The 19,869-nt window shown below is 39.9% G+C and overlaps 1 protein-coding gene across 1 annotated transcript in view; it reads left to right on the forward strand.

The window, feature by feature from the left end:
* LOC132561960 (propionyl-CoA carboxylase beta chain, mitochondrial-like) overlaps positions 1–19,869 on the forward strand; it is a 67,273-nt gene that overhangs the window by 32,555 nt on the left and 14,849 nt on the right. The window lies entirely within an intron of this gene.

A 19,869-nucleotide genomic window follows, 5' to 3' on the forward strand; every position in this document is an offset into this window, starting at 1 on the left:
ACTATAGTTAATTATAGACTATAGTTACCCCTCCCTCCTGGTCCAATTATAGACTATAGTTACCCCTCCCTCCTGGTCCAATTATAGACTATAGTTACCCCTCCCTCCTGGTCCAATTATAGACTATAGTTACCCCTCCCTCCTGGTCCAATTACAGACTATAGTTACCCCTCCCTCCTGGTCCAATTATAGACTATAGTTACCCCTCCCTCCTGGTCCAATCATAGACTATAGTTACCCCTCCCTCCTGGTCCAATCATAGACTATAGTTACCCCTCCCTCCTGGTCCAATTATAGACTATAGTTACCCCTCCCTCCTGGTCCAATTATAGACTATAGTTACCCCTCCCTCCTGGTCCAATTATAGACTATAGTTACCCCTCCCTCCTGGTCCAATTATAGACTATAGTTACCCCTCCCTCCTGGTCCAATTATAGACTATAGTTACCCCTCCCTCCTGGTCCAATTATAGACTATAGTTACCCCTCCCTCCTGGTCCAATTATAGACTATAGTTACCCCTCCCTCCTGGTCCAATTATAGACTATAGTTACCCCTCCCCCTCCTGGTCCAATTATAGACTATAGTTACCCCTCCCTCCTGGTCCAATTATAGACTATAGTTACCCCTCCCTCCTGGTCCAATTATAGACTATAGTTACCCCTCCCTCCTGGTCCAATTATAGACTATAGTTACCCCTCCCTCCTGGTCCAATTATAGACTATAGTTACCCCTCCCTCCTGGTCCAATTATAGACTATAGTTACCCCTCCCTCCTGGTCCAATTATAGACTATAGTTACCCCTCCCTCCTGGTCCAATTATAGACTATAGTTACCCCTCCCTCCTGGTCCAATTATAGACTATAGTTACCCCTCCCTCCTGGTCCAATTATAGACTATAGTTACCCCTCCCTCCTGGTCCAATTATAGACTATAGTTACCCCTCCCTCCTGGTCCAATTATAGACTATAGTTACCCCTCCCTCCTGGTCCAATTATAGACTATAGTTACCCCTCCCTCCTGGTCCAATTATAGACTATAGTTACCCCTCCCTCCTGGTCCAATTATAGACTATAGTTACCCCTCCCTCCTGGTCCAATTATAGACTATAGTTACCCCTCCCTCCTGGTCCAATTATAGACTATAGTTACCCCTCCCTCCTGGTCCAATTATAGACTATAGTTACCCCTCCCTCCTGGTCCAATTATAGACTATAGTTACCCCTCCCTCCTGGTCCAATTATAGACTATAGTTACCCCTCCCTCCTGGTCCAATTATAGACTATAATTACCCCTCCCTCTTGGTCCAATTATAGACTATAGTTACCCCTCCCTCCTGGTCCAATTATAGACTATAGTTACCCCTCCCTCCTGGTCCAATTATAGACTATAGTTACCCCTCCCTCCTGGTCCAATTATAGACTATAGTTACCCCTCCCTCCTGGTCCAATTATAGACTATAGTTACCCCTCCCTCCTGGTCCAATTACAGACTATAGTTACCCCTCCCTCCTGGTCCAATTATAGACTATAGTTACCCCTTCCTCTTGGTCTAATTACAGACTATAGTTACCCCTCCCTCCTGGTCCAATTATAGACTATAGTTACCCCTCCCTCCTGGTCCAGACTATAGTTACCCCTCCCTCCTGGTCCAATTATAGACTATAGTTACCCCTCCCTCCAGGTCCAATCATAGACTTTAGTTACACCTCCCTCCAGGTCCAATTATAGACTATAGTTACCCCTCCCTCCTGGTCCAACTGTTGTTGTAACATAAACAAGTTTGTTTTCTTGTTCCTTTTGTGAATTTTATAATGGAATAAGCATAAATTATGTATTGCTTCAAAAGGGAACTTATTACACTGTCTCACTGACAATGAAAATAAATTTCAAAGTGCTTAAATATTTCAATATGAGCAAAATCCCATAGTTACTCCTGCCTCGATGCAGAATTCAACAGTTTGCTAAAATCTACTAAAGGCTCACAATTATTTATGACCATAATTGCACCATACAAATGTTGTACTACAAATTTTGAGTGTTTCTGATTTGTGCGTGGTACTTGTCACGGTCAGGTTCTTTTCATAAACCAGAGTCTTTTTAGCTTAAAGTGAGCACCCACATTTTGTGACCGTCTATGTCCGTCATCTCAAAAAAGGCCATTCCTTAAGGGGTACAAGACATCATAATGATTGAATTTGTATTTGATATTTAACACTAAATTTTTCCTGGTCAGTTTTCTTGTCAAATACATTTGTGGTGTAGGTCAATTTTAATGAGACAATATCCAGTGTCAAACATTAGAATCTTTTATAATATTTGAAGTTTTTAATATTTGGGAATGGAATTTATTTAACAGATTCAATTATTTGATTTGTGGCAAAGGACATTTCAAATTATTTAATTTCCATGATATCAGCCCAAGTATGAAATTCTATTTCTCATATAACCCATATTTGTGAAAAACAGGCGAAAATTTTCATTATTAATTTCCTTATAAGACATAATTTTTTACTGTGGACAATTTTTCACTGATCGTGTAAGTGAGGTCATCCAGACAATATTTATTAATGACGACACAATATTGTTGTTACATGTCTTATGATATCTATGATAAATCTTTGTATAACATGACACAACATGATGTGGCTGAAGAATGTCTTTTTTAATGGTCATCAATTCATTGATCTCAGTGTTAACTAGTGAGATAATCTGTTAAAAGATAAATATTTGGGACGTTAACAATTAGTAAATAAAATGTCTATCTACACACTGAATGTAGGAAATAAATGGTTTTTTTTTCTCAAATTAATTAATTTGATCTAATTAAAGTCAGGAAGAATATGGTACATTGTAGTAATTAATGTCTGTCAGAAATGTTTGTATTTTGATGTTTCTATGCATTGAGAGTGACTAGAAATAGAACTGATATTTGTTTATCTTCAGAAACTTGATCCCTGATTGTAGGAAGACATTTATTTTATCAGAGAAACTTGTATCGTGTTTCTCCGGGACAAACTGATAGAGCATGGTGGCAGGGTCTCTTCATTATCTGTAAGCCAATTCACTTCATGTCTATTTCAAAATCTCCAAATTTTGTCTTGATTTTATCACAGATTTGAGTTGTTTTGTAAGTTGATCCGAGACACTATTAGATCTGGATGTTTGCATTTCTTTGCTAATTTGGCCAATAATGTTGCCATGCTTGCTTGTTCTACTGGGCTGCTTCAAGTTAAAAATAACGTCCGTATGGTCTGGAAATCCCTTTATGGGGCCCCAGAAGATAAGGCAAAGAAAGAAACAGGTGCTTATCTGGGAAGATTCAACCTGGCTGTAAGGGGCTGTGCTATTGGGTCAGGGTGTATCTAAGTGTGCACATTCATGTGCATTCATTGAGCTGTGAACATCCTGTCCATAACAAAGACTTATAGAAAGTTGACTAACCGGTAGTTCCTGAACCAGGTTAATCATAAATGTTTTATGTACCTGTCGTACAATCAGCTTGTGAAATTTGGGATATAGGAGTTTTAGAAAGAGTCTGACTTTAAGACAATCATCAAAGCCAACAGAAGTTGATACAGCAATACAACAGACAACATTTGTTGATATTAATAAAACAAAAAAGTATAAATGAAAGCAAAGTAGAAGTCTTATCATGTTCTGAAATAAATAAGTTTATTTGAGTCATTAGAAGTGTAGGCTTATTTTGTAAAAAGTTATTGACATACATCAAGGTGTATATAGGCAGATCCTACATGTCCTGGTGTATATAGGCAGATCCTACATGTCCTGGTGTATATACACAGATCCTACATGTCAAGGTGTATATAGGCAGATCCTACATGTCCTGGTGTATATAGGCAGATCCTACATGTCCTGGTGTATATAGGCAGATCCTACATGTCCTAGTGTATATAGGCAGATCCTACATGTCATGTGTATATAGGCAGATCCTACATGTCCAGGTGTATATAGGCAGATCCTACATGTCCTGGTGTATATAGGCAGATCCTACATGTCCTGGTGTATATAGGCAGATCCTACATGTCCAGGTGTATATAGGCAGATCCTACATGTCCTGGTGTATATAGGCAGATCCTACATGTCCTGGTGTATATAGGCAGATCCTACATGTCCTGGTGTATATAGGCAGATCCTACATGTCCTGGTGTATATAGGCAGATCCTACATGTCCTGGTGTATATAGGCAGATCCTACATGTCCTGGTGTATATAGGCAGATCCTACATGTCCTGGTGTATATAGGCAGATCCTACATGTCCTGGTGTATATAGGCAGATCCTACATGTCCTGGTGTATATAGGCAGATCCTACATGTCCTGGTGTATATAGGCAGATCCTACATGTCCTGGTGTATATAGGCAGATCCTACATGTCCTGGTGTATATAGGCAGATCCTACATGTCCTGGTGTATATAGGCAGATCCTACATGTCCATGTGTATATAGGCAGATCCTACATGTCCAGGTGTATATAAGCAGATCCTACATGTCCATGTGTATATAGGCAGATCCTACATGTCATGTGTATATAGGCAGATCCTACCTGTCCTGGTGTATATAGGCAGATCCTACATGTCCTGGTGTATATAGGCAGATCCTACATGTCCTGGTGTATATAGGTAGATCCTACATGTCCTGGTGTATATAGGCAGATCCTACATGTCCTGGTGTATATAGGCAGATCCTACATGTCCTGGTGTATATAGGCAGATCCTACATGTCCATGTGTATATAGGCAGATCCTACATGTCCTGGTGTATATAGGCAGATCCTACATGTCCTGGTGTATATAGGCAGATCCTACATGTCCTGGTGTATATAGGCAGATCCTACATGTCCTGGTGTATATAGGCAGATCTTACATGTCCTGGTGTATATAGGCAGATCCTACATGTCCTGGTGTATATAGGCAGATCCTACATGTCCTAGTGTATATAGGCAGATCCTACATGTCCTGGTGTATATAGGCAGATCCTACATGTCCTGGTGTATATAGGCATGTCCTGGTGTATATAGGCAGATCCTACATGTCCTGGTGTATATAGGCAGATCCTACATGTCCTGTGTATATGTCCTACATGGTGTATATAGGCAGATCCTACATGTCCTGGTGTATATAGGCAGATCCTACATGTCCTGGTGTATATAGGCAGATCCTACATGTCCTGGTGTATATACACAGATCCTACATGTCCTGGTGTATATAGGCAGATCCTACATGTCCATGTGTATATAGGCAGATCCTACATGTCCTGGTGTATATAGGCAGATCCTACATGTCCTGGTGTATATAGGCAGATCCTACATGTCCTGGTGTATATAGGCAGATCCTACATGTCCTGGTGTATATAGGCAGATCCTACATGTCCTGGTGTATATAGGCAGATCCTACATGTCCATGTGTATATAGGCAGATCCTACATGTCCTGGTGTATATACACAGATCCTACATGTCCAGGTGTATATAGGCAGATCCTACATGTCCAGGTGTATATAGGCAGATCCTACATGTCCATGTGTATATAGGCAGATCCTACATGTCCAATTTGATATAGGCTGATCCTACATGTCCAGGTGTATATACACAGATCCTACATGTTGTAATGTATATAGGCTGATCCTATATGTCCAGGTTTCTGTAGGCTGATCCCATACACATGAATGTAGGCTGGCTCTATTTAGTGTTCTGGTCTTGGGTTGTATATAAAATTGGACTCTTGTCCTGATCAGGTCATTTAGAAAGTGATATAAAAACGAAATTTTCATCCGACTACAATCTGTTGAAGTTAAAATCCAGAAAATTATGCACTGTAATCTTTTTAACTGATAATGCTTGCCTGCATGGAAACAGGCCACATGTTATGCAATACCAGAGAAGTTTCCCTGTAGATTGGTAGAGTACAGTAAGGATAATTGAAGTGGAAGGATTTCCAGCATCTGTTTCTCATAAGGTTCTCAGCATAAATAGCTTGAAAATTTATGTGAGACTTACAAAATCTCGTTTGTGACATTTAACGTTCTGAAACAATTTCTACCACAAATCAGAAACATGATTTATTTTGGTGAATTTATTTAATTTTGTGTTTTATTGTGAGAGTATCTGACAATAGATTTCAGTAGAAATGGTGAATATTCCGACGCAACGTTACATACCACATGTGTATTTGATGATTAAAGTTTTCAAAAGCCCTCCACATTGATTTATATACCTGACACAAATATAATTAAGAATAAGCTTATGATGGTACACTGTTAGCAGTATTGTTGTATAATGGGTTCAGAGTGTCAGTTTTTAACATTTAAAATTAATTGAACAAATAAAAATCACAGAAATGATTTCAGAAAAGATCCAGCTAATCAAAAACAAATAGATCAGAATTTGTTTTGTTTTTACCAGTTTCTGCTGAACATATCTCTTAAAATTCTGGTCTCAAAAGTAAAAGTTTTGGATATGTTTGTACAAATGGTTATCATTATACAGACTGCTTCACTTTACACAGGAAATCACTGCCGCAGACAAGATCTAGTGATTGACAGTCAGTAAGATGTTGAGGGAGGGGGGTTCCATTTGTGTTGTACTTTCCTCTATATAGTATCAGACAAAAGACAAACAACATATTCTACCATGATTCATTCTGTCGACATGTGTGGCCCAACTATCTTTCTCAATCTTCAAAACCAAATCTCTTACAAAAAGAAAAACAAATTGTGAGTGAAAAAAATTCTTAAAATGAGACATTTGTTGTCGTAGACAATTAGATAGATAAATATAAACTTATATTCTTTTTATCTTTCCCATAAGTATAAGTAGGGAGCAAACCTGAAAACTCTTGACTATATAATGTACAATTGTGTTCTGTGTAGAAACTGCTCAGGGTGGAGACTGATATTGCAGGTGACAGGTAATTGACAATTGGATTCTGTGTAGAAACTACACAGGTGGAGACTGATGCAGCAGGTGACAGGTAATTGACACCTAGATTCTGTGTAGAAACTGCTCGGGATGGAGACTGATGTAGCAGGTGACAGGTAATTGACAATTGGATTCTGTGTAGAAACTACACAGATGGAGACTGATGTAGCAGGTGACAGGTAATTGACAATTGGATTCTGTGTAGAAGCTACACAGGTGGAGACTAATTTAGCAGGTGACAGGTAATTGACAATTGGATTCTGTGTAGAAACTACACAGGTGGAGACTGATGTAGCAGGTGACAGGTAATTGACAATTGGATTCTGTGTAGAAACTGCTCAGGGTGGAGACTGATGAAGCAGGTGACAGGTAATTGACAATTGGATTCTGTGTAGAAGCTACACAGGTGGAGACTGATGTAGCAGATGACAGGTAATTGACACCTAGATTCTGTGTAGAAACTGCTCGGGATGGAGACTGATGTAGCAGGTGACAGGTAATTGATACTTGGATTCTGTGTAGAAACTACACAGATGGAGACTGATGTAGCAGGTGACAGGTAATTGATACTTGGATTCTGTGTAGAAACTACACAGATGGAGACTGATGTAGCAGATGACAGGTAATTGACAATTGGATTCTGTGTAGAAACTACACAGGTGGGGACTGATGTAGCAGGTGACAGTTAATTAACACTTGGATTCTGTGTAGAAACTACATAGATGGAGACTGATGTCGCAGGTGACAGGTAATAGACAATTGGATTCTGTGTAGAAACTACACAGGTGGGGACTGATGTAGCAGGTGACAGGTAATTGACAATTGGATTCTGTGTAGAAACTACACAGATGGAGACTGATGTAGCAGGTGACAGGTAATTGACAATTGGATTCTGTGTAGAAACTACACAGGTGGAGACTGATGTAGCAGGTGACAGGTAATTGACAATTGGATTCTGTGTAGAAACTACACAGGTGGAGACTGATGTAGCAGGTGACAGGTAATTGACAATTGGATTCTGTGTAGAAACTACACAGGTGGAGACTGATGTAGCAGGTGACAGGTAATTGACAATTGGATTCTGTGTAGAAACTACACAGGTGGAGACTGATGTAGCAGGTGACAGGTAATTGACAATTGGATTCTGTGTAGAAACTACACAGGTGGAGACTGATGTAGCAGGTGACAGGTAATTGACAATTGGATTCTGTGTAGAAACTACACAGGTGGAGACTGATGTAGCAGGTGACAGGTAATTGACAATTGGATTCTGTGTAGAAACTACACAGGTGGAGACTGATGTAGCAGGTGACAGGCAATTGACACCTAGATTCTGTGTAGAAACTACACAGGTGGAGACTAATTTAGCAGGTGACAGGTAATTGACAATTGGATTCTGTGTAGAAACTACACAGGTGGAGACTGATGTAGCAGGTGACAGGTAATTGACAATTGGATTCTGTGTAGAAACTACACAGGTGGAGACTGATGTAGCAGGTGACAGGTAATTGACAATTGGATTCTGTGTAGAAACTACACAGGTGGAGACTGATGTAGCAGGTGACAGGTAATTGACAATTGGATTCTGTGTAGAAACTACACAGGTGGAGACTGATGTAGCAGGTGACAGGTAATTGACAATTGGATTCTGTGTAGAAACTACACAGGTGGAGACTGATGTAGCAGGTGACAGGTAATTGACAATTGGATTCTGTGTAGAAACTACACAGGTGGAGACTGATGTAGCAGGTGACAGGTAATTGACAATTGGATTCTGTGTAGAAACTACACAGGTGGAGACTGATGTAGCAGGTGACAGGTAATTGACAATTGGATTCTGTGTAGAAACTACACAGGTGGAGACTGATGTAGCAGGTGACAGGTAATTGACAATTGGATTCTGTGTAGAAACTACACAGGTGTAATTGACAATTGGACTGATGTAGCAGGTGACAGGTAATTGACAATTGGATTCTGTGTAGAAACTACACAGGTGGAGACTGATATAGCAGGTGACAGGTAATTGACAATTGGATTCTGTGTAGAAACTACACAGGTGGAGACTGATGTAGCAGGTGACAGGTAATTGACAATTGGATTCTGTGTAGAAACTACACAGGTGGAGACTGATGTAGCAGGTGACAGGTAATTGACAATTGGATTCTGTGTAGAAACTACACAGGTGGAGACTGATGTAGCAGGTGACAGGTAATTGACAATTGGATTCAGTGTAGAAACTACACAGGTGGAGACTGATGTAGCAGGTGACAGGTAATTGACATTGGATTCTGTGTAGAAACTACACAGGTGGAGACTGATGTAGCAGGTGACAGGTAATTGACAATTGGATTCTGTGTAGAAACTACACAGGTGGAGACTGATGTAGCAGGTGACAGGTAATTGACAATTGGATTCTGTGTAGAAACTACACAGGTGGAGACTGATGTAGCAGGTGACAGGTAATTGACAATTGGATTCTGTGTAGAAACTACACAGGTGGAGACTGATGTAGCAGGTGACAGGTAATTGACAATTGGATTCTGTGTAGAAACTACACAGGTGGAGACTGATGTAGCAGGTGACAGGTAATTGACAATTGGATTCTGTGTAGAAACTACACAGGTGGAGACTGATATAGCAGGTGACAGGTAATTGACAGTTGGATTCTGTGTAGAAACTACACAGGTGGAGACTGATGTAGCAGGTGACAGGTAATTGACAATTGGATTCTGTGTAGAAACTACACAGGTGGAGACTGATGTAGCAGGTGACAGGTAATTGACAATTGGATTCTGTGTAGAAACTACACAGATGGAGACTGATGTAGCAGGTGACAGGTAATTGACAATTGGATTCTGTGTAGAAACTACACAGGTGGAGACTGATGTAGCAGGTGACAGGCAATTGACAATTGGATTCTGTGTAGAAACTAGCACAGGTAATTGACAATTGGATTCTGTGGAGACTGATGTAGCAGGTGACAGGTAATTGACAATTGGATTCTGTGTAGAAACTACGCAGGTGGAGACTGATGTAGTAGGTGACAGGTAATTGACACTTGGATTCTGTGTAGAAACTACACAGGTGGAGACTGATGTAGCAGGTGACAGGTAATTGACAATTGGATTCTGTGTAGAAACTACACAGATGGAGACTGATGTAGCAGGTGACAGGTAATTGACAATTGGATTCTGTGTAGAAACTACACAGGTGGAGACTGATATAGCAGGTGACAGGTAATTGACAATTGGATTCTGTGTAGAAACTGCTCGGGGTGGAGACTGATGTAGCAGGTGACAGGTATTGGATTCTGTGTGACACACAGGTGGAGACTGATTAGCAGGTGTAATTGTAGAAACTACACAGATGGAGACTGATGTAGCAGGTGACAGGTAATTGACAATTGGATTCTGTGTAGAAACTACACAGGTGGAGACTGATGTAGCAGGTGACAGGTAATTGACAATTGGATTCTGTGTAGAAACTACACAGGTGGAGACTGATGTAGCAGGTGACAGGTAATTGACAATTGGATTCTGTGTAGAAACTACACAGGTGGAGACTGATGTAGCAGGTGACAGGTAATTGACAATTGGATTCTGTGTAGAAACTACACAGGTGGAGACTGATGTAGCAGGTGACAGGTAATTGACAATTGGATTCTGTGTAGAAACTACACAGGTGGAGACTGATGTAGCAGGTGACAGGTAATTGACAATTGGATTCTGTGTAGAAACTACACAGGTGGAGACTGATATAGCAGGTGACAGGTAATTGACAATTGGATTCTGTGTAGAAACTGCTCGGGGTGGAGACTGATGTAGCAGGTGACAGGTAATTGACAATTGGATTCTGTGTAGAAAGTGGAGACTGATGTAGCAGGTGACAGGTAATTGACAATTGGATTCTGTGTAGAAACTACACAGGTGGAGACTGATGTAGCAGGTGACAGGTAATTGACAATTGGATTCTGTGTAGAAACTACACAGGTGGAGACTGATGTAGCAGGTGACAGGTAATTGACAATTGGATTCTGTGTAGAAACTACACAGGTGGAGACTGATGTAGCAGATGACAGGTAATTGACAATTGGATTCTGTGTAGAAACTACACAGTTGGAGACTGATGTAGCAGGTGACAGGTAATTGACAATTGGATTCTGTGTAGAAACTGTTCAGGGTGGAGACTGATGAAGCAGGTGACAGGTAATTGACAATTGGATTCTGTGTAGAAACTACACAGATGGAGACTGATGTAGCAGGTGACAGGTAATTGACAATTGGATTCTGTGTAGAAACTACACAGGTGGAGACTGATGTAGCAGGTGACAGGTAATTGACAGTTGGATTCTGTGTAGAAACTACACAGGTGGAGACTGATGTAGCAGGTGACAGGTAATTGACAATTGGATTCTGTGTAGAAACTACACAGGTGGAGACTGATGTAGCAGGTGACAGGTAATTGACAATTGGATTCTGTGTAGAAACTACACAGGTGGAGACTGATGTAGCAGGTGACAGGTAATTGACAATTGGATTCTGTGTAGAAACTACACAGGTGGGGACTGATGTAGCAGGTTACAGGTAATTGACAATTGGATTCTGTGTAGAAACTACACAGGTGGGGACTGATGTAGCAGGTGACAGTTAATTAACACTTGGATTCTGTGTAGAAACTACATAGATGGAGACTGATGTCGCAGGTGACAGGTAATAGACAATTGGATTCTGTGTAGAAACTGCTCGGGGTGGAGACTGATGTAGCAGGTGACAGGTAATTGACAATTGGATTCTGTGTAGAAACTACACAGATGGAGACTGATGTAGCAGGTGACAGGTAATTGACACTTGGATTCTGTGTAGAAACTACACACTGATGTAGCAGGTGAGACTGATGTAGCAGGTGACAGGTAATTGACAATTGGATTCTGTGTAGAAACTACACAGGTGGAGACTGATGTAGCAGGTGACAGGTAATTGACAATTGGATTCTGTGTAGAAACTACACAGGTGGAGACTGATGTAGCAGGTGACAGGTAATTGACAATTGGATTAGAAACAGGTAATTGACTGGATGTAGCAGGTGACAGGTGACAATTGGACTGTGTAGAAGACTACACAGGTGGAGACTGATTTAGCAGGTGACAGGTAATTGACAATTGGATTCTGTGTAGAAACTACACAGGTGGAGACTGATGTAGCAGGTGACAGGCAATTGACAATTGGATTCTGTGTAGAAACTACACAGATGGCGACTGATGTAGCAGGTGACAGGTAATTGACAATTGGATTCTGTGTAGAAACTACACAGATGGAGACTGATGTAGCAGGTGACAGGTAATTGACAATTGGATTCTGTGTAGAAACTGCTCGGGGTGGAGACTGATGAAGCAGGTGACAGGTAATTGACACCTAGATTCTGTGTAGAAACTACACAGATGGAGACTGATGTAACAGGTGACAAGTAATTGACAATTGGATTCTGTGTAGAAACTACACAGGTGGAGACTGATGTAGCAGGTGACAGGTAATTGACAATTGGATTCTGTGTAGAAACTACACAGGTGGAGACTGATGTAGCAGGTGACAGGTAATTGACAATTGGATTCTGTGTAGAAACTACACAGGTGGAGACTGATATAGCAGGTGACAGGTAATTGACAGTTGGATTCTGTGTAGAAACTGCTCGGGGTGGAGACTGATGAAGCAGGTGACAGGTAATTGACAATTGGATTCTGTGTAGAAACTACACAGGTGGAGACTGATGTAGCAGGTGACAGGTAATTGACAATTGGATTCTGTGTAGAAACTACACAGGTGGAGACTGATGTAGCAGGTGACAGGTAATTGACAATTGGATTCTGTGTAGAAACTACACAGGTGGAGACTGATGTAGCAGGTGACAGGTAATTGACAATTGGATTCTGTGTAGAAACTACACAGGTGGAGACTGATGTAGCAGGTGACAGGTAATTGACAATTGGATTCTGTGTAGAAACTACACAGGTGGAGACTGATGTAGCAGGTGACAGGTAATTGACAATTGGATTCTGTGTAGAAACTACACAGATGGAGACTGATGTAGCAGGTGACAGGTAATTGACAATTGGATTCTGTGTAGAAACTACACAGGTGGAGACTGATGTAGCAGGTGACAGGTAATTGACAATTGGATTCTGTGTAGAAACTACACAGATGGAGACTGATGTAGCAGGTGACAGGTAATTGACAATTGGATTCTGTGTAGAAACTACACAGGTGGAGACTGATGTAGCAGGTGACAGGTAATTGACAATTGGATTCTGTGTAGAAACTACACAGGTGGAGACTGATGTAGCAGGTGACAGGTAATTGACAATTGGATTCTGTGTAGAAACTACACAGATGGAGACTGATGTAGCAGGTGACAGGTAATTGACAATTGGATTCTGTGTAGAAACTACACAGATGGAGACTGATGTAGCAGGTGACAGGTAATTAATTCTGTGTGACAATTGGATTAGCAGGTGTAATTGAAACTACACAGATGGAGACTGATGTAGCAGGTGACAGGTAATTGACAATTGGATTCTGTGTAGAAACTACACAGGTGGAGACTGATGTAGCAGGTGACAGGATTGGATTCTGTGTAGAAACTGCCAGGATATTCTCAGGTAATTGACAATTGGATTCTGTGTAGAAACTACACAGGTGGAGACTGATGTAGCAGGTGACAATTGACAATTGGATTCTGTGTAGAAACTACACAGGTGGAGACTGATGTAGCAGGTGACAGGTAATTGACATTGGATTCTGTGTAGAAACTTGGAGACTGATGTAGCAGGTGACAGGTAATTGACAATTGGATTCTGTGTAGAAACTACACAGGTGGAGACTGATGTAGCAGGTGACAGGTAATTGACAATTGGATTCTGTGTAGAAGCTACACAGGTGGAGGAGACTGATGTAGCAGAAGGTGACAGGTAATTGACAATTGGATTCTGTGTAGAAACTACACAGGTGGAGACTGATGTAGCAGGTGACAGGTAATTGACACCTAGATTCTGTGTAGAAACTATACAGATGGCGACTGATGTAGCAGGTGACAGGTAATTGACAATTGGATTCTGTGTAGAAACTACACAGATGGAGACTGATGTAGCAGGTGACAGGTAATTGACAGTTGGATTCTGTGTAGAAACTACACAGGTGGAGACTGATGTTAGTAGGTGACAGGTAATAGACACTTGGATTATAAAAGGTAGAAAGTTACTGCTTTGGATATCTGGTTTTAATTACTAATGAGGGCCGGTTGTTTTAAGATTGTTTAGATGTAATTTAACTGTTGTGTTTTGGTTTGACCTCCAGAAACATTCAGTTGTTTGACCTCCAGAAACATTCAGTTGTTTGACCTCCAGAAACATTCAGTTGTTTGACCTCCAGAAACATTCAGTTGTCTGACTTTCAGAAACATTCAGTTGTCTGACTTTCAGAAACATTCAGTTGTTTGACCTCCAGAAACAGTCCGTTGTAAGGTATAGCGCTTTGAACATATATAGTTTTGGATTGGTAGGTAATATGTGCCTAACATGCATCAGAGAAAGTTTTCCTCTTTTTAAGCCTGATAGTAAAAGTGCTGTGTCCATGAAGTTTACAAATGATGGGGGATCAATATAGTGATGGCTATTTCAATCAAGTTATACCATGTGATATTTTCTACAAGTCTGGTTTGTTTGATCATTTCAAAATGTATTTGATGTGAAATTTATTTTTAATCACAGCAAATGCAAATGAAGTCCAAAGAGATTGAGAGAGTTTTTCTGCTGACATCAGAGGAGGAGACGGAGAATTACTCACGATCACATGTTTTTACTTTAAGAAAACTGATAAAATTCATAAAAATAACAGAAATACCAAACTGTGCCAGCTGATGATTATCTACAGAAATATCATCAGCTGAAAAACTCTTTACCGGGCTGTAGTTTCTGTTCAGTGAAGTGTGACCAGTAAAAACCAATCACAAGTACACATCAGATGTAAGTGAGTAAGGTCTACTTGGTAAATAGATTATTTATTTATCATCTGGGTAACTGAAGGAACACACGAGTAACATCTAACTCCCAGGAGGACGATTAGTCTGTGGTGTTTATCATCATTTTAGTTGAAATTATTTCAACTTGCCACTTTCGGTTCAATCCTTCAGGCCTGAGTTCACATTACAAATTATAGATTTAGAATCCAGATCAGGATAGGCCTCTCAAGTAAAGTGGGCCGTTTCTTTCATACAGATTACCAAACCATTAATGTGTACTTCAGTACACCTTGGCACAGCTATCAAAACCAGACATTTCAGCAGTGTAAAGACATTCAGTTAAAAACAACCAGTGAGAGTAAAAAAACCTCTAGACAAACTCTAGATCTAAACAGACTACTGTGAGGAAGTGGCGGAGGGGGGGTTCTTTTGTCCAAGCCGGTTCCCCACCATGACCCCATTCATGGATACATGTTAGGATATGCAGTGGACTTCTGGTCAAGCATCTTCCTGGCAGGCTGAATGTTTTGATGGATGCTTCTCCAGGCACCACCAACTGGTGTTGACTGAGTGGCAGCTGAGTCCCTCAACTTTTAAGGGAATTTGTCAGGTGTAGGACAGGCCTCTTATAGACCTGTTTGCCACATCTCTGAACAATAAATTGACAACTTTTGTGTCACCAGTTCCAGATCCGAAGGCTTGGGCCATGAACACTTTGGACTGGGAGGGGATGCATGCTTCTTCATTCCCTCCCTTCAACCTTGTGGGCAGGGTGCTACAGAAGTTCATCACTGCTCCTTACTCTGTGACGAGACAACCTTGGTTTCCGGAGCTCTTGTCATTTCTGTTAGAGGAACGTTGGCTCTCCTCATCAGATCAGACCTCCTTCGCCAGCCTCAGTCCAGGTTAATGCGCTCTCATACAGAGATCCTCTCCCTCTTTCTCTTTATATATATCCCATGCGGAAAGAAAGCACAGAAATAGTATTAAAAAAAGTACGAAAAACATACAAAAAAAACGTTAATTTTTTTCAACGGAAAGTTACACAGTTTCAAATTGAGTCAAAAAATGTACATTAGTATGAAAAAAGCTAATAAAAGTATACTTTTGGTACATTAGCTAATTTTCACAAGTACAGACCTAGTACATAAATAGTTTAGAATAAGTATGGTTACCAAAATTACAAAAAAGTACAAAAATAAAGCAGGGATATGGTATAAAGAAGGAAAAAAGTGCACTGACTGTGTGTGGGACAATTTAACATTTTAAGAAAAGTAGTAAGATAGTACTCCTACAGTACAGTGTACTTTATTTGTAATTTAACAAAGTACCAAAAAAGTATTCAAAAAGTTCATGTCACAATAAGTTCTGTGAAAGGTAAAAAATAGTACAAAAATAAACCAGCTTTTATCTGACTTGTGCTCATATAAGTAAAAATCGGAGTCCAAAGTTAGTATAAAAGAAGTATAGAGCTTGCTTTGAAAAGTACAAAAAAATATACTTTGAGAAAAAATACCAATAATTTGGTTGTACTTTTGTTTGGTATGTGCTTCCACCTTCACAGGTGGCGGCTGTCTCAGGAAACTGTAATCAGGCAGACTTTTCTTAAAAGGTGTCAGATCACATTGTTTGATCTATCAGGGCTTTCTGCCTTTTACCAATTGCGATGGAAGACCTACTGATTGTGGATTTCTGGTTGTTAAAGGACTGTCACCTTGCTCCTGGCTCTGTAGCCAGTTACTGTATGGCTATTGCCAGTGTCCTTTCTTTTTATGGTAGAAAGGAGGTAGGTTTTTCTTCCTCTCTTTCTGCCTTGATTAGAATCTTTGCTCTGGATAGGCCCAGAGTTCTGGCACTCGTGGTAGATTCCATGATGTGAGCCTTTGGAGATTGCTTCCTTGAAGTTTAGTACTTACAAGGCAATCTTTCTGATTGCTTTGGCATCTGGTGATAGGCGGAGTGAAGTCCATGTCCTCCCTTCCCCTCCTGCCTACAGGGATTCCTGCTCTAACTCTTCTGACTGGTTCTGCCTTAATGTTAAAATTAGGTTCCTGGGTTCTCGCCCGATCCCATTAGGATTTCTGCCTTGCTGGGTCCTGAGGAGCATGATAGATTGTCCTGTCCTTGTCTGGCACCAAAAAACCAAGGGAAGTTGGGTGGGGTCCTCCATCCTGTCTTTTTTTGCCTATTAAACAGGGTCATCTGGATATCTCGTCCCAGTTGGTGTCTAGGTGGGTTTGCCAAGTCATCAAGTATGCTTATGATCATTCTGTGGGCTCTTGAATTTAGGACCCTTGCTGCATCTTGGGCACTCCATTATGGGTCTTCCTTCCAAGAGGTCATGTCCACTGCCTTCTGGTGTGGCCAGAATACTTTCACAGATTTCTGTCTAAGGTCCTTGGCATCTCGTACCTGGATACCTCTGTGTCATTCAGTCATAGGCTATCTGGCATTAAAGTTTCCAATAAGGTAAGACAGATTCACACACTAAAGTTATGGTAATAATTACTGCAATGAAATTGAGTAAAACCAATATTCATGATTTGATACTTACCATAACTTTATGGAGTCCCAACTTTACCTCCCCTTTCCTTTCTGTCTGGCTGCCCAGTTTTGGGCTCTATAAAGGTATTTGAGGAAGAGAGAACACTTTATGGCTCACAGGACTGTAGGGAGGAGGGAGTGGGATTTTCTAATCTTTTGTTTTTGAGTTACAAAGATGGTGTAGGCATTGTATTGGCAAACAAAAGTTATGGCAAGTATTACATCATGAAAATTGACTGGACTTGAAAAAACCTTTAGTTTGTTGTCAGTATGGTGCACTGTAAAGTTTTCAGTATCCAAGAACTGTAAAACTCAGAGAGATTTGGTGATAGAATTTGTATTTGTTTTGATGTTATGTGGTAATAGGAAGCTGAATATATTGAAGGATGCATTTCAATGGGAATACAAGGTCAAAGTAATCTCCCTGAACTTCAAGGCTGAATGTAGCACTGGTTTGTCTTTTATCATGTTAACAGATGATATTGTTTTGCATGTGAAGGGTGTGGTAGTGTAGGTTTATCTTACTGTGTCTGATCATCTACCAGTATGGATAACTAAATGATGGGAGAACATAGAAAAGTTCTGATGAGAAAACAGTCAGACATGTTACTTTTACTGCCAGGCATTTCCTCTGTCACATAAGATATAAGGTATCATTTATCATACAAAGTTTGGTATTGCAGCCCACATTTTATAGGTCACACACTACCAATTTTTCATTACGTTAAAATATAATGTTTTTTTAACATTAAATTTTAAACCAGCATGTATGTTAAAATAATGTTAAGATTGAAGATTATTTTAACATTAGATAACCCTTATTTAACATTAAAATCATGTAATCATGTTGAAATTTTTTTTTAACATTAATATCATGTTGTTGAAAATATTTAAACATTTTTTCAATGTTGAAATATCTGAAGTAGGAAAAAATTTAAATGTTACAATAATGTTGTATTATCATTATTCTAAGATTTGAATTTCTTAACAATGTTAACATCCATCTTTAGATCTCCTGTTTGAGGAATGTTAACATCCATCTTTAGATCTCCTGTTTGAGGAATGTTAACATCCATCTTTAGATCTCTTGTTTGAGGAATGTTAACATCCATCTTTAGGTCTCTTGTTTGAGGAATGTTGACATTTATCTTTAGGTCTCTTGTTTGAGGAATGTTGACATCCATCTTTAGGTCTCTTGTTTGAGGAATGTTCACATTTATCTTTAGGTCTCTTGTTTGAGGAATGTTAACATCCATCTTTAGGTCTCTTGTTTGAGGAATGTTCACATTTATCTTTAGGTCTCTTGTTTGAGGAATGTTGACATCCATCTTTAGGTCTTCTGTTTGAAGAATGTTAACATCCCTCTTGAGGTCTCTTGTTTGAGGAATGTTAACATCCATCTTTAGGTCTCCTGTTTGAGGAATGTTAACATCCATCTTTAGGTCACTTGTTTGAGGAATGTTAACATCCATCTTTAGGTCTCCTGTTTGAGGAATGTTAACATCCATCTATAGGTCTCTTGTTTGAGGAATGTTCACATTCATCTTTAGGTCTCTTGTTTGAGGAATGTTGACATCCATCTTTAGGTCTTCTGTTTGAAGAATGTTAACATCCCTCTTGAGGTCTCTTGTTTGAGGAATGTTAACATCCATCTTTAGGTCTCTTGTTAGAGGTATGTTAACATCCATCTTTAGGTCTCTTGTTTGAGGAATGTTAACATCCATCTTTAGGTCTCTTGTTTGAGGAATGTTAACATCCATCTTGAGGTCTCTTGTTTGAGGAATGTTAACATCCATCTTGAGGTCTTTTGTTTGAGGAATGTTAACATCCATCTTTATGTCTCTTGTCAGAGGTATGTTAACACCCCTCTTTAGGTATCTTGTTTGAGGAATGTTAACATCCATCTTGAGGTCTCTTGTTTGAAGAATGTTAACATCCCTCTTGAGGTCTCTTGTTTGATGAATGTTAACATCCATCTTTAGGTCTTTTGTTTGATGAATGTTAACATCCATCTTGAGGTCTCTTGTTTGAGGAATGTTCACATCCATCTTGAGGTCTTTTGTTTGAGGAATGTTGACATCCATCTTTAGGTCTCTTGTTAGAGGTATGTTAACATCCATCTTTAGGTCTCTTGTTTGAGGAATGTTAACATCATCATCTTGAGGTCTCTTGAGGTCTTTGAGGAATGTTAACATCCATCTTGAGGTCTTTTGTTTGAGGAATGTTAACATCCATCTTTATGTCTCTTGTCAGAGGTATGTTAACACCCCTCTTTAGGTATCTTGTTTGAGGAATGTTAACATCCATCTTGAGGTCTCTTGTTTGAAGAATGTTAACATCCCTCTTGAGGTCTCTTGTTTGATGAATTTTAACATCCATCTTT

This window comes from Ylistrum balloti, unplaced genomic scaffold (assembly GCF_031769215.1).
Source record: "Ylistrum balloti isolate Yb309-2 unplaced genomic scaffold, AGI_CSIRO_Ybal_v1 Utg371316, whole genome shotgun sequence".
NCBI classification, from domain to species: domain Eukaryota; kingdom Metazoa; phylum Mollusca; class Bivalvia; order Pectinida; family Pectinidae; genus Ylistrum; species Ylistrum balloti.